The sequence below is a fragment of the Hemiscyllium ocellatum genome, chromosome 11 (assembly GCF_020745735.1).
Source record: "Hemiscyllium ocellatum isolate sHemOce1 chromosome 11, sHemOce1.pat.X.cur, whole genome shotgun sequence".
Lineage (NCBI taxonomy): Eukaryota > Metazoa > Chordata > Chondrichthyes > Orectolobiformes > Hemiscylliidae > Hemiscyllium > Hemiscyllium ocellatum.
In genome coordinates this window covers 80071146-80085464 of record NC_083411.1, presented here as the reverse complement: position 1 = coordinate 80085464, position 14319 = coordinate 80071146, and positions in this window count along the sequence as shown.

Here is a 14319-nt window from a genome sequence, read left to right as displayed (position 1 = left end):
CACAGCAGCGCTGGTGAAGGTGACATTACAGAGGAGGGTGACCAAAGCAGGACTCTTGGTGGGACACTGGCAGCTCAGCCTGGCAGCGGAACAAGGGATCCTTGGCTATGGGAGGCCCCTTCATCAAGTAGTTGTGGAGTAGCCCTCCAAAAGCTACTGCTTCTAAATAAACCGTTAGACTATAACCTGGTGCTGTGTGATTTTTAATTTTGTATACCCCAGTCCAACACTGGCACCTCCAAATCATTAACAGAATAGTACAGCCATCTTGCCTTTAACTCCTTTAACACAGTGTTTTGTAATCACCTGTTCTCATACATACTGGACTGGGTCACTGTTCCAGAAGGACTCTGTGATTTTTTTTATCATAAAGGAAATCATTCACAAATATACTAATTTTGAATTCCAAACTCATTACAAACAACATGTTTCATCACAGGTTTAGTGAGCTGTCGAGCTGGAGTTGTGGAGGAGCCGAAGGAATTCTATACATTTGACACTTCAACCAAGATCTCAGCTCTGTGTGGTTTCTCTGGAATCAGACTGCAGCAACAGCAGTTGGCCACTTGGCCACTAAACATGGAAATCAATCCCTACCCTGGCAAGGAATTGACATTTTCATGACAACTAACTGCTCTTGCACAAAATGAAGATCAGAAGGAAGTAGGGTGACGGAGAAGGAGCTTAAACACACAATAAAAGCTCTTTCATAATAATTCGATATCTATACATTACAAGGCTTTGGTCTCCCAAGAAGAAGGATTGTTTTCATAGGGACTTCACAGTGACTGGTTGTTTTTGCTAATGTAGCACTCACAGTAATAGCTGTCAGTTCCTTTTTACTGCAGGTGCCCGCATGGCACTGTTGTTACTGCTATCCCCTCTGAACCACCCAAAACTATGATGGAGGCTGGTGGTGATATGTATGGACAGCGTTGAATGTACCATCTGGAAACACAGCCTCTGGTACAAATTCGGCAGACATTTTGAAAATGACTTGTAGATTGGCTGCCTCTGACAAGATTGTGTTCGACTCCTGTCACAGCCACTTCTAGGTTTCCAACCTCGAATTAAGAAGTACAATCCCCTTCTCTACTTCCACACCCAGCAAAATTTGGCTTAGAATGATCAGAAACCCCTCTCTCATCTCAAACCTCTTACAATGACAGCTGAAAAATTTCAAGCTTACACTGCTCTCTCATAAGATCATAAATAAGGTTGGATTTGGATGAGTAATCACATCCCTCACAACTGAATGTTTGGAACTAACAATTTTAACAACATCAATAATTTTCACAACTTGAGATATTTAATTCTAAACTTGTGCACTATTTTCAATTGTTACGATGTAGACAAATCCAATTATTTCTCATAAAACTTACATATCAGGGCACAGTATGCACAATGAGTAAGAAATGAACAGCTCCATTATAATCTTGTCACTTTGCTATTGATTACTCTTTGTAAACATTTGCTACTTTGATTGACTGGAAAGCAAGGTTCAGTACAAAAAGTCTCTGATTTAAGAGTATTTACAGAAATTTCAAACTTTGCCTTTGCCTATATTGTTTGAGGCAAATATAATCCATCCACATTTCCCAATGGAGAGAGAAGGAGCATTCATTTTGTTCAAGTTGATAGCACATCTGATCCTCCATCACCTGTTATCCTCCCTCCTGATTGACAAAATTATCTGCTGTCTCCTTTCCCATACCAAGGACATCAAAGTATGGAGTGAGTTATAGGCATGATCAGGAGAGTGCTGAAATCAACAAGACTTGTTTGATACTGAACCATAGAATGAAAACTTCTGAGTAGAAGTATTTCATTGCAAAGTCTGGATTGGGGTTATTAATCCAGTTTGCTACAGCTGTTATTTTGTCAAAATCTGGAGATTTAGATAGGGTGTGTGAAAGCTATATAAGATTAATCTTTACTGTCTCAAGAGCATAGACTGGAAAACTTGGAATATCTGAAAGTTCCCTCATGGGGAGTCGGAAATTTACACATAGAACCTCATTTCAAATTCAACTATAAAGATTGGGATAGGAGGGACAACATCTTACCATAAATATCCTGCTGGAGGCAAAAGCCCGCATCATGGTGGCCTATTATTTTGGATCATCAACTTCCTCACACAATACAATTGATTTATTTTCTATTCTAGCTTCTACTTCATCAACCACCTCTCTGTGGGTAGCTGTTTTTACAAAAATGGCATTTTTTAATATGATCATAATTGCAAGGTTTTCTTGCTCCACAATGTTGACACTGATTTATAGTTATCTGCTGTCTGATCTACTCCTTGGATTGGGTTCTCACATGTGCCTTTAGCGTTTTTATACTTTACAATGTTAATGGAATCTGTAGCCCTCCTATAATAAGGGTGATGGACAGAGGACCACCACTAGCACCATACTATAAGAGGTAGCTAGACCCTTGGTCACTATCAAGGAGGAAAATTATGAATTAATATTGGCATTGCATCCCTGTGAGAGAAATTAGATCTATTTTTATTCCTCAGATGGTCATGAGTCAGTGGATTCACTTACCCAGAAAACAATGGATGGAGGGTCATTGAATATTTTAAATATATAATTTGATAGATTCTTGTGGACTGATGAACATGTCGAGGGCTATCAGGAGCAAGCAGGAAAGTGGAGTTGTGAACACAACCATGTTGTAAAATGTAATTGATCTACAAGGGTTGCATTGAGAGATTGCATTATCAGAACATGTGGCTGAGGAAAGTCAGAACAGCTGTGTGTCATGAGAAAGACAAATCTACTAGCCAGGTCTCTTCATAGCCTTTGCAACAAAGTCTGTCATACAAATGTAACTTGTACCGTTGCTTTCATACAATAAACTACACTTGGGTTAAGACAAGAAGTATCTCTTTTCAGTACTACACTGTTCAAATCAGGCCCTGTAGATCCTGACTAAAATGAAGATGGAGGAAGCAAATCCACTTGGTAGTGATCAAGAGTTGAGCTATCTCTTATAGCTTGATGCTAGTGGAGGTCCTCTACCCATCACCCTTATTGTAGGAGGTGTGCAGAATCCATTAACATTGTAAAGTATAAAAGCGCTAAGGGCACAATCCAAGGATTAGAGCAGATAGTAGGTGGACAGCAGTGCTGACATTGTGGAGCAAGAAAAATTTACAGTTACAATCGTATTAAGAAACTTTATTTCTGTAAAAATAGCTACCCACAGAGAGGTGGTTGATGAAGTAGAAACTAAAATAGAAAATGAATCAATTGTATTGCGTGAGGAAATTGATGATCCAAGATGATTCGCCATCATGATGTTGGCTTTTGCCTCCAGCAGGATATTTATATCTGATGAAGCAATACTTATGTTTGCTTTTATAGCATAAAAACTATATATTGGTAATGTAATACTGAAAGATTTAACAGATGCTTATAGTGGCTCCAAACATAGGCACTTCAGTGTGTGGCCTGATGTTAAACTATTCTGTTACAAACAGACGCACACTTCCATCAATGGGTCATACTTCAAGCAGCCCCAGTTAAAATGGAGCAGAAGACCAGTGTACTCATAGGTCACATGCAGTAATAAAGGGATGATATCATGAGCATCTCTCTGAAACATACACTGCATATGAGTTGTAAGATGTAATGCAAGAACAGCTACTTCCAAGGAAAAACAAGAAATCCTGAACAGATATATATGTTTGCTTACAAGCAGTTGTTGTCAATTTTGATAACTATTACAAACAGGTTAAAAACAGAGTTGAGACGATTAACGATTCAAAGATCAATATACTGTCTTGGAGATTTAATAACTCATCCTGATCTGGTGATCATGTACTAGTCTGGAAAGATATATTTTGTTTGTGTTTTCTCTTGGTTGTGAACTTGATTATTGTTGTCGCGCAACAATATCTCACAATAACCACCAACAAAATGTTCTTCCTCACTGCCCTTGTGCATGATTGACTTTGTTATAAATTGGCCTGAGCTGACTTCTGTTCCTTCATAGAACCCCTCCTGTGTGGAAACAGGCTATCCAACCCAACCACTCCACAGCAACTCTCCGAAGCGTATCCCACCCAGACTCACCCATCGCTGTAATTTCACAGTTCCCCTGGCTAATTCATCTAACCTACACATCCCTGGGCACTACTGGCAATTTACTATGACCAATTCACCTAACCTGCACATTTTTGGACTGTGGAAGGAAACCGGAGCACCCGGAGGAATACCGCACAGATACAGGAAGAATATGCAAACTCCATGTAGGCAGTCACTCAAGGCTAGAATAGAACCTGGGTCCCTGGTGCTAACCACGGAGCCACTGTACTGCTCCTTCAGAATGTATAGACAGAGAATGTCTTGAAATGACTTGTCAGTGAACTACGGTTTGTTGCCAAACCTTGTGTGCTGAATATATTTAAAGGCAGCAGTCACTGTGTTAACAATGGCACTCATAGCATTCCTAAACTGCTGAATAATGAGAAATTTGGCAAAGTTAAGTACCAGAAGGATGTAATTCTTCCCTTTTGTTATTATTTTCGTCCAAGGAGTGGATAGAATATTGTTTGGGAATGGAGACTCTCTCCACTGCTGGGGTTGATACATTTAGCACGTCTCACATGCATTCACAAGTTATTAAATATCCTGATCCATCACTGGTCAGTACACAGATTCAAGTTCTAGTTGTCTCATATGTTTAATACCCATGTGTGGCCTCATGTAATCTGTACCTGATACCTTGGTGTTGTGCTTTCAGTATTAGGACATTTTGCCCATGAAAATGACTTGTTATGATATACCAAGTTCATCTTTGACTAAAATGAATGATGGTTCTCAGGTTAACTCTGCATATAGTATTTTACAACTCTTCGATTGCTGACTATTGGCAGTTTCCAACTATAAATGTTTGCACTGGTTCTGACCAAAGTGTAACAAATCAACTTTGTGAATGCCTTCGACTTCAAGTTGTGTCACATGACCTATTCCACTGCAATGGGTGGAGTTCAAATTGCGTGAATGTGAATGCACTGAGGTCTATGCACAGTGATAGACCTGCCACTGCTGACCCTTTGGTATCAACCAGGTAGAAAGTTTCAGGAAATGAAGAGGTGCTTGTGTATCAGCACTGCAGTGTGATTGTGTTAATGCATGGAATTGTGATACAAACATTCGATGAGACAGTCTCATAAATTGTACCATTGGAGCAAGATTTGTTATGGTGCTTCAAGAAGGATCAAGGTGATGTGTTGGCACTAACTTTTAGAGTATCAGTTTTCAACGTGCACAAATGGTTGAAAATGTGTTGCTGCAAAAGGGCAGAAGGTCAGGCAGCATCCAAGGAGCAGGAAAATCGACATTTCGGGCATGAGCCCTTCTTCAGGAATTCCTGAAGAAGGGCTTATGCCCAAAATGTCGATTCTCCTGCTCCTTGGATGCTGCCTGACCTGCTGCGCTTTTCCAGCAACACATTTTCAGCTCTGATCTCCAGCATCTGCAGTCCTCACTTTCTCCTCAGTACAAATGGTATAATGTAAGGGCATCTGATTGCCTTATGTCATTGACATCATATTTATCTTTAATAATATGGCAAGGTTGGCCATCTTTTGAAATTTGCCTTTCAATTGGTTGACTGTGCCTTTCTGCAATGTGTTTGGATACATTCTTAAGATATTCCTTGCTGCTAGCTTTGAGATGTTTTACCATCTTGTTTGTTGCCTGCAATTTGTTCTGTGTTTACCTTGGCCTTGGCAATCAGATTTCCTGACCATGTGTGTCCAATGCCCTTTGTTGCCACATGGTTTGCAAGTGTGCAGAAAAAAAGACTGGCCAAAATTTTAAACAGTGTGACAATTCACAACTGTTACAGATCTTGTTTTGGCACACTTTTCTCTTCATAACAATAGTGTTGGCTGCCCCTAGAGCATATAATTGTTGTGGCCAACATATCTTCACATAACATCTGGCCCTTTCATGCTCAGAAGATCCTTCCTGAAGGCTTTAATCAGAATTGAGGTGCTTACTGATGTGCTGATTCTCTTTGAGAGTTTTTCTTCAGAGAAACCATGGTCATGCCTTTTGTTGTAGCCTGTTACAAACTTGTTAACAGACTCATGGTGTTTCTGGTTGTATCTTTTGCTTTGCAAGCCTACATTTCCTTCCTCTCATCTTCATTAATACACATGCCTCATCTCATTAGACGGTCAAGACCTTTCCACGACAATGCTGGGCACAGCATGCACTGCAGATTCTAACCTAACATGAGGAAGTTGCCAACAAATTTATATTACCAGGTATATGCTCAGCAATATTTCCAACAGTGGATGAGTTCCAAAGCTTGTGTTAGACATGGGCAACGGGAAAAGGCAGAGAGCTGACGCTCCCTCAGAATGGCATTAAGAATCTCAAATGGACATTGCGAAATTGTGGGATTCATCCCAAAATTGTGGAATTAATTCCCATTTGTTTCCCTGCTATGGGGATTTGATAAATTGCCTGATGCTATTCAGCCAATTATTGGTCTTAAGAATTCCTATTAATAAGTTCGACATAAACCATGTAGGAATCTTACAAAGCAGCAACTCATTAAATCTCAGCTAAAAGAACATGATTTTCATGAGATTAAATAATTGAATGAATATTAATATTGAACCATTGATAATGAGTGTGCATGCTTTTGAATGTTAACTGGAGCACTTGAAAAATAAATGTTAGAGTGACATATCAGGAAAACCGACAAGGAAATTAGTTTTCAAAACTTTTGTAAACATTTGAAGTGGAAAATTAATCTTTAATATATGCACAGACACAAAACTAATGAAAATGATGAACTGTTAGAATTGTATACAGATCAGAGGAAAGTTTGATTCTTTGAAAACATTGTGTAAAACGCGCAAGCAGTTGTATCAATGTGCAGAAAGAATAAATGTAGTAGCCATAGCAACTGATTAGTTTGACATTTCACAAACCATTTGTACATCTAAAAGTGTTTGACCATGTCATTTAGAACTCTACATTGCCTGATCAGCTCCAAATGTAACAGGTGCCTATTATTAGTGGAAAGAAATTGCATTTAAGAGGTTATGCTACATTCTAAGTGTTACTTTCTATGATATTTTCAAATTTATGTCACTTTTGTTTCATTGTCAATGTGCATTGTCAATAGTTTATTCAAATTCCATCAATGCCATTTAATTTCAAAAGCTTGACATTGATTTGGTAATAATTATAGACAAGTAAATTCAAAACCTACCGCAGCCATATTCAGTCGGGACTTAGTAAGCATTACTTTAATATGCATGATTCTATCATTGTCTGATCAGCAACAGCTAGTGTCATTTCTGTATGTGAACATAACCAGATTATTTAACAGTTTCACATGGTGTGGTTGATGGAGGAGGCCTTCAAAAAGAAAAGGGAGTCTTCATCCATAAACTTATATTTACCATTTATGAAATCTATTTAAACCATGCTATGTAAAATGTATTTTTCTGAGAAGTCTAATGTGGATATACATATAAGCTTTGGCGCTTATAGATAATTGAAACACTTAGTACGCATTAATGCATGCAATGTTGAAATGGAAGGTTGGTATGTTCAACATGGTACAGCATTTCATTCATGGGATTTTTATCCGTTCAAAGAGCGATGTTGAACTTCAGTTGTTAGGCTGACTTCAATGTCTTCTTGTGAACAATGTTACGAGGATGTGATGTACAGAATATTCAATTCTAATTTCATCAGTTGTTTCCTTCATTTGGATTTCTAAAAGGGCAACTTTTACCTGAAACAAAGAACATTGCCTGAAAACTAAGATGGCCGAAATTAATTTGTACCATTGTGTGGTCACAGAACATGCTTTTGGCCCAGAAAAGGAGACCTCAAGCGAAATAATGAATCCCTCAAAGCATGAACTAACTCCTTCTTTCAAAGAAAAAATGGACCATTTAAGAAGTTAGTAACTGAGATCTTGATTATCTCAATAGCTAACCAGAAATCAGAGATTAATTGACTGTCCTTTACCATTTAAATATAACAATAGGTGAAGGAACTAACACTTTATGAGATTACTATGACACTTTATTTGGAACTTTGACTTTGCAGTTTGGACATCAGTCACTCTTGACCAACAATCTTGATTGCCAAATGTCATAGCGTGACAGAATCATGGAGTCATGCAGCACAGAAATAGACCCATCTGCCATCACGTCCATGCCAACAGGGTATCCAAAACTGATATTGTCCCATTTGCCTGTGTTTGGCCCATAATCCTCTGAATCTTTCTTATCAATATACTTGTCCAAATGTCTTTTAAGTGTTGTAATTGTACCCGCATCAACCACTTTCTCTGGCATCTTATTCCATATAAGAACTACTCTCTTTATGAAAAAGTTGCCTCTAAGTTCCCTCTGAAATCTTGTTCCTCTCACCTTAAACCTATGGACTCCCCTATCTTGAGGAAAAGACCTTGGCTATTTACCTTATCTATGCACTGCATGATTTTATAAACCTCTATAATTTCATCCCTCGACCTCCTACACTCCAAGGAGAAAGGTCCCAGCCTATGACCAGATAAGGGAAGCCCTAAATGAGTTTTTTGCTTCGGTTTTCCTAGGCTGCTCCGGGATGGGAGAAAGAGGTTGCTGAGCCGCTGGCAAGGATATTTGCCTCCTCACTCTCCACGGGAGTCGTACCAGAGGATTGGAAGGAGGCGACTGTTTTTCCACTTTTCAAGAAGAGTAATGGGGAAATCCCTAGCAATTACAGACCAGTCAGTCTTACGTTTGTGGTCAGCAAAGTTGTGGAAAGAATTCTGACGGATAGGATTTATTACTGTTGTGGTTCTGTTCGCCGAGCTGGAAGTTTTTGTAGCAAACGTTTTGTCCCCTGGCTAGGCAACATCATCAGTGCTTTGGAGCCTCCTGCGAAGCGCTTCTTTGATGTTTCTTCCAGTATTTATAGTGGTCTGTCCTTGCCGCTTCCGGTTGTCAGTTTCAGCTGTCCGCTGTAGTGGATGGTATATTGGGTCCAGGTCGATGTGTTTGCTAATGGAGTTTGTGGATGAATGCCATGCCTCTAAGAATTCCCTGGCTGTTTTCTGTCTGGCTTGCCCTATGATAGTAGTGTTGTCCCAGTCGAATTCATGTTGCTTGTTGTCTGCGTGTGTGGCTACTAGGGATAGCTGGTCATGTCGTTTCGTGGCTAGTTGGTGTTCATGTATGCGGATTGTTAGCTGTCTTCCTGTTTGTCCTATATAGTGTTTTGTGCAGTCCTTGCATGGTATTTTGTATACTACATTAGTTTTGCTCAAGTTGGGTATCGGGTCCTTCGTTCTAGTAAGTTGTTGTCTGAGCGTGGCTGTTGGTTTGTGTGCCGTTATGAGTCCTAAGGGTCGCAGTAGTCTGGCTGTCAGTTCTGAAACGCTCCTGATGTATGGTAGTGTGGCTAGTCCTTTTTGTTGTGGCATGTCCTCGTTCCGTGGTCTTTCTCTTAGGCATCTGTTGATGAAGTTGCGCGGGTATTCGTTTTTGGCGAATACCTTGTACAGGTGTTCCTCTTCTTCTTTTTGCAGTTCTGGTGTACTGCAGTGTGTTGTGGCCCTTTTGAATAATGTCCTGATGCAGCTTCGTTTGTGTGTGTTGGGGTGGTTACTTTCATAGTTTAGGACTTGGTCTGTGTGTGTTGCTTTCCTGTATACCCTTGTGGTGAATTCTCCGTTCGGTGTTCTCTGTACTATCACGTCTAGGAATGGGAGTCGGCTGTCCTTTTCTTCTTCTCTCGTGAATCGGATGCCTGTGAGTGTGGCGTTGATGATCCGGTGTGTTTTTTCTATTTCCGTGTTTTTGATGATTACAAACGTGTCATCGACATATCTGACCCAGAGTTTGGGTTGAATTGGGTTGGGTTTGGAACCAAGTCCTAAACTATGAAAGTAACCACCCCAACACACACAAACGAAGCTGCATCAGGACACTATTCAAAAGGGCCACAACACACTGCAGTACACCAGAACTGCAAAAAGAAGAAGAGGAACACCTATACAAGGTATTCGCCAAAAACGGATACCCGCGCAACTTCATCAACAGATGCCTAAGAGAAAGACCACGGAACGAGGACATGCCACAACCAAAAGGATTAGCCACACTTCCATACATCAGGAGCGTTTCAGAACTGACAGCCAGACTATCGCGACCCTTAGGACTCATAACGGCACACAAACCAACAGCCACGCTCAGACAACAACTTACTAGAACGAAGGACGCAATACCCAACATGAGCAAAACTAATGTAGTATACAAAATACCATGCAAGGACTGCACAAAACACTATATAGGACAAACAGGAAGACAGCTAACAATCCGCATACATGAACATCAACTAGCCACGAAACGACATGACCAGCTATCCCTAGTAGCCACACACGCAGACAACAAGCAACATGAATTCGACTGGGACAACACTACTATCATAGGGCAACCCAGACAGAGAACAGCCAGGGAATTCCTAGAGGCATGGCATTCATCCACAAACTCCATCAACAAACACATCGACCTGGACCCAATATACCAACCACTACAGCGGACAGCTGAAACTGACACCCGGAAGCGGCAAAGACAGACCACTATAAATACTGGACGAAACATCAAAGAAGCGCTTCGCAGGAGGCTCCAAAGCACTGATGATGTCGCCTAGCCAGGGGATGAAACGTTTGCAACAAAAACTTCCAGCTCGGCGAACAGAACCACAACAACGAGCACCCGAGCTACAAATCTTCGCACAAACTTTGAGGATTTATTACTATTTGACAATAGTGTGATTAAAGGCTGTCATCCTGGCTTTGTTAGGGTCAGGTCATGCCTCACAAATCTTATTGAGTTCTTTGAGGAGGTGTCAAGACAGGCCAACAACGGTCGAGCAGTGGATGTGGTGTGTGGATTTCACCAAGGCATTTGATAGGGTTCCCCATGGTAGGCTCATTCATAAAGTCAGGAAGTATGGGATACAGGGAGATTTGGCTATCTGTATTCAGAATTGGCTGGCTGACAGAAGGCAGAGAGTGGTTGTAGATGGAAAGTATTCTGCCTAGAGGAGAGTGTTGAATGGGGTCCCGCAGGTCTCTGTTCTTGGGCCTCTGCTCTTTGTAGTTTTTATAAATGACTTGGATGAGGAGGTTGAGGAGTGGGTTAGTAAACTTGCAGATGACACAAAGGCTGTAGGTGTTGTCGATAGTAGAGGGCTACTGTAGGCTGCAGCGCAACATAGAAAGGGTGCAGAGCTGGGCTGAGAAATGGCAGATGGAGTTCAGCCTGGATAAATGCGAAGTGATGCATTTTGGAAGGTCGAACTCGAATACGGTATATAGGATTAAAGACAGGATTCTTTGCAGTGTGGAGGAACAGAGGGATCCGGGTGTACAAGTAGATAGATCCCTCAAAGTTGCCACCAAGTGGATAGGGTTGTTGTGAAAGCATATGGTGTTTTGGCTTTCATCAACAGAGTTTAAGAGTTGCGAGGCTTTGCTGCAGCTCTGCAAGTCCCTGGTGAGACGACACTTGGAATATTGTGTCCAGGTCTGGCCACCCTGCTATAGAAATGATACAGAGGCTTTGGAGTGGATGTAAAGAAGGTTTACCAGGATGCTGCCTGGACTGGAGGGCTTGCCTTATGAAGAAAGGTTGAATAAGCTCTGGCTTTTCTCTCTGGATAGAAGGACAAAGAGAGGAGACCTGATTGAGGTGTACAAAATAATGAGAGGAATACATAGAGTCAATAGCCAGAGACATTTCCCCCGGGTAGGATTGACTGGTACAATAAGTCATAGTTTGAAGATATTTAGAGCAAGGTCTAAAGGAGATATCAGAGGTAGGTTCTTTATGCAGTGAGTTGTGAATGCATGGAATGCATTGCCAGTTGAGGTGGTTGAAGTGAAGTCATCGGGGACATTTAAGTGACTGCTGGACATGCACATGGATAGCAATGAGTTGAGGGGTGCGTAGGTTGTTACTATATTTTACATTAGGTTTAGGTCTTAGCACAATATTGTGGACCTATGGGCCTGTTCTGTGCTGTATTTTTCTATGTTCTATATACTATCCAGCTTCTTCTTATAACTCTAAACCTCCAGTCTTGGTAACATCTTTGTAAATCTTTTTACCCCCTTTCCAGTTAAATAACATCCTTACTATAGCAGGGTGACTAGAATGGAATGCAGTATTCCACATGTGGCCTCAACAATGTCTTCTATAGCTATAACAAGATGACCCAACTCCTGTACTCAATGCTCTGACTGATGAAGGCAAGTGTGCCAAATGCCTTCTTTACCACCTTGTCTACCTGTGATACCATGATACCCTAGGTCTCTCTATTCGACAATACTTCCCAGGGCCCTAGCATAAACTATGCAAGTCCTGTTCTGGTTTGTCTTATTATCACATAACACCTCACATTTATTTAAATTAAATTCCATCTGCTGTTCTTTGTCTCAGTGACCCAGTATGAGTCATGTGTGTCTCATGGTCAATATGGTAAGTATATTTTTAAGAGGCATGCTCATGGCATCATCACTATTAGATGAGCAGAGGGATCTTGGTGTCTATGTACACAGATCTCTGAAAGTTGCCACCCAGGTAAATAGTGCTGTGAGGAAGGCATATGGTGTACTGGGCTTTATTGGCAGAGGAATTGAGTTCCGGAGTCCTGAGGTCATGTTGCAGTTGTATAAGACTCTGGTGAGGCCTCATCTGGAGTATTGTGTGCAGTTTTGGTCGCCATACTATAGGAAGGATGTGGAAGCTTTAGAACGAGTGCAGAGGAGGTTTACCAGGATGTTGCCTGGAATGGTAGGAAAATCTTATGAGGAAAGGCTGAGGCACTTGGGGCTGTTCTCATTGGAGAAGAGAAGGTTTAGGGGAGATCTGATAGAAGTGTATAAGATGATTAGGGGTTTAGATAGCGTAGATACTAAGAACCTTTTACCGCTAATGGAGTCAGGTGTTACTAGGGGACATAGCTTTAAATTAAGGGGTGGTAGGTATAGGACAGATGTTAGGGGTAGATTCTTCACACAGCGGGTTGTGAGTTCATGGAATGCCCTGCCCGTATCAGTGGTGAACTCTCCTTCTTTATGGTCATTTAAGCGGGCATTGGATAGGCATTTGGAAGTTATTGGGCTAGTATAGGTTAGGTAGGATTCGATCGGCGCAACATCGAGGGCCGAAGGGCCTGTACTGCGCTGTATCGTTCTATGTTCTATGTTCTATTCTTGCATGTGACCTGAGTATAAAGTCTTTATACTCCATCATACATCAGACCTATTGAAGTATGGCATGTGCTTCTGTTACAAACAATTTGTTTAAGGTTACCTCAAACATTCAGGTGTCTGAGAATAATATCATAAAATAATTAACTGCAATTAAATATGAAAGAACTACATAGAGGCTGGTATCCTGTCACCAAGTCACTTTTTATTTATTTGTGCACAATACACTAGCTGTAGCTAGCCAGCCAGCTCAGAATCAGTTCCTGAACTGAGGAATTTCTAAATCTCCTGATTATATAGGTCAGCCAGGGCTTTCCTCATTGGCCCAGGTTAACAGCCCCAATCAAAGATCTCCAAGGTCCAACTGGTTCCAATTGCTACAAAATATCTTTGCTGGATTTTTCATTACCATACTACAGGTACCCGTTTCCTTATATTTTAGGAGGTAAAATTATCTCTGCCACTTCAGTGAAAACATCCTACTGGAGAGAAACTCACTCACTGGTAATGAAAGATGCTGATTAAAAAAAAAACTTGGTAGCAGATATGTTGAAAGTTAGTTGAATATGAACCAGTCAACAGCTTTGGATAGCAGGGAATTCAGAAAATGGGATCGTTTCTCACTTTTAAAAAGCAACGCTATCTGAATAGAAACAGACCTGAAAATCCGTAGACAAAGCATTAACTACAACAAGACAATACTAATGTCTTTTGATTGCACTGTAAGATTTTCAAAGTAGAAAGTAATTTTATGATTAACTCAATTAAAGATGCTTTTTTCAAACAATTGCAGTGTACTTTTGAGCTGAAATACAGTATAGTCCACAGCAGGAGCTGATAATATTTCCTTTCTGAAAGTTGATGCAAATGTACCAGTCTTTTTAACAAGGATCCCTGTTAATTTCCACTGATACAAAATTAAGGGAGCTTCTCTTTTAATTTACACTGACTTAAAGATATAGTCCAACATTTTAAAGCAGAATCATGCTGGTAAGTGGAGTTGAAATGCCCATCAGCCATGATTAAATGGCGGAGGAGACTCGATGGGCCGAATGGCCTTACTTC